Source organism: Acomys russatus, chromosome 1 (genome assembly GCF_903995435.1).
Source record: "Acomys russatus chromosome 1, mAcoRus1.1, whole genome shotgun sequence".
Lineage (NCBI taxonomy): Eukaryota > Metazoa > Chordata > Mammalia > Rodentia > Muridae > Acomys > Acomys russatus.
Window position 1 is genome coordinate 1,757,517 of NC_067137.1, and position 2,423 is coordinate 1,759,939.

Consider the following 2,423-nt stretch of genomic DNA (forward strand, 5'->3'; position numbering starts at 1 on the left):
GAATGATATGATTGTTATGTGTTCATAGCAAGGTAGTCAAACAGTGTCTTGAAACAAAAGCACAGTTGCCATTTCCTGGAAGAGATAGTACAGAACAATTTTTAATTGTGGATACAGGTGGGGCATAATCCAATCCTTGAGACACAGAGATTTAATCACAAACAGGAATGAACCTAGTTCCTCTCTACTATATCATGGCTTTTAAGTTGAAGATGGAGGCAATCTAGTTTTCAGCAAGGCAGCTTATATTTAAGAATGCTGTGGAGGCCAGTTGTGGGTCTGCAACCCAGCAATATTTGCTAAAGGAGGCAGAGCAAGGATGATTGTGTGTTTGTGGCCAGCTTAGGCTACACATTTCTGCCTCTATAGAGGCATTGTAACTGTGAATGCTGTGTGATGTACACAACAGTAGGTGGCAGAAAGGACAGAGGCCAAGAATAATAGTGTTCTGACCTGCCAATATCTGAAGTATTAGTAGCCTAATATTTCCTGAAAAACAGTTAACCTGTGACAACCACCTGTTCTCCTCTAAGTAGACCTCGATGGCATCCAAGACATGGAGCAAGCCACAGACTAAAAGAACCCTACCTGGGACCATTACACCAGGCAGAAGTGAGCCAGAGACAGGTGTTTCTCTCATAATGCCACTAAAGTGGGCCCAGGAAAGGAGCAAAATGGAAACAACCACCAGACTGTCACCAAGGGACCCAAACAGAGAGCTAGCCTGAGATGAACACTGTTCCAAAGGCTGTTCGGGCAGACCATCCTTGAAATAAACCCTGACTGGTGTCATAATGCAGAAGTGGATAATAGCATTCCTGATAACATTTCTGATATAACCCCAGAGACTCTAGGTGACACTCAAAGGAACAAGGATATGGTGGTGAAATGGAAGAGACAAAGAAACACACCTTGGTGAGCTAGCCTTGGGGGCATGAGAGCTGGAGAGTTGACCACGCTTCCCTTAGCCTATTTAGTACTCAGGAATGTTGGTCCTATACATTGTAGAAGTTGCTGTTGAGCTGATCCTGAGGATATAAACATGGAAGAATCACTCTTGCCATTATATCCCTTGAAGTGGCATTGATTACATAGATAAGCTCACCCTCCTTGCCCCTTACCACCTAAGGATTTTGGGAGACATGGCTCTGTGGTCTTCAGACCAGGAGTGCTGTCCTGCCCATACCAGGCACAGCACTTGGAAAAATAGGCCCTAAACCTCATCTCAGCAGCACAGTGGAGGTGATCTTGCCAGACAGAGGATGTGAGCATGGGAGAGCTGGTCCTGCTCCTTGTCTGCTGTAAGTGTGAGGTTGTACTATTAGTGTGGAAGAGATCTCCCCCCTCCCTTATGCCCTGGCCACAGATTTTGGGTGGAAAAACAGACCCCAAAGAGCTCAAAAGAGCAGAAGAACTGCCCATGTCCCTCACCACTGCAGCATTCAGGAGAATAGGCCCCTCATCTCACATCAGCAGTACAGTACAGCTGTATTAATGGTCGAGGCAATAGTGAACTGGATGTGAGGAAGCAAGTGTGCAAGAGCTAGTCCTGCAACATGTCATGCATGGGCAAGAGAGAAATGTCCTCTTCCACCCTCTTGCCTTGCTACCAATAGCTGGTCCTGAGGCCATGAGAGAAGGAAAGCTTTGCCTGTCCCTCAATTGCTTCAGAATTCATGATAGCTAGCCCTTTACCTCACCTGGGAAGCACAGTACAGCTAATCCTGAAAGTTAGGAGCACATGAGCAGGACCTGAGGATTTGAGCACTGGAGTGATAGCCTTTACGCTTATACACTGGGCAGTAGTATGGGAGAAGCATCTTCTTTTCCTTGCTCATTATTCACCATCTATGGCACATGGGAGAGATGTGTGTGGGTTGATGAGAATGGGAGAATTGGACATTTCCCTCACCAATGCAACACTCAGGAGAGTAGGCCATGAACCTTGCCTGGACAACAGGATTGACCTGGCCCTGATTAAAAGGGTTGCTGGTAAGCCAGACGCAAGTGTATGAAAGAGCGACAGCAGGCAGACTGACAAGCTTAGATACCTCTCAGGCCAAGATCCATGACTTTGAATTGGACTACCGTAATATCTACCCCATTGATGATTTGTTAGAGTGCATGAAGGGTCTGGTCCTACAGATCCAAAAGTACAGGTTTGTAGGATACATGGCAATAATAGGATATCTTAAAGGAGTCCCAGAGAAATTCCAGCATTGAGTAGCATGAAACAGATGTCTTGAATCTGTATCAGTTAGTCATTACAATGAACATTTGCAAGAAAAGAAGTATGGGCTAAAGAAAATACTGTGGGACATACAGTGACACACTACTGATTCCAAACTAATTTTTTCTCTGTTGAGAGGTGGGTGACAAAATTGCAAAGGAGAAAGTGGGTATAAGTAGAGGGGCAGGTGAAT

General features: G+C 45.4%; 1 non-coding gene across 1 annotated transcript; it reads left to right on the plus strand.

Moving 5' to 3' along the window:
- Window positions 1-356: 356 nt before the first annotated feature.
- On the plus strand, window positions 357-487 carry LOC127197559 (small nucleolar RNA SNORA17). The gene has a single exon (XR_007831696.1). It is a non-coding gene; the product is annotated as a small nucleolar RNA SNORA17 (small nucleolar RNA).
- The last annotated feature ends 1,936 nt before the right edge of the window (window positions 488-2,423 follow it).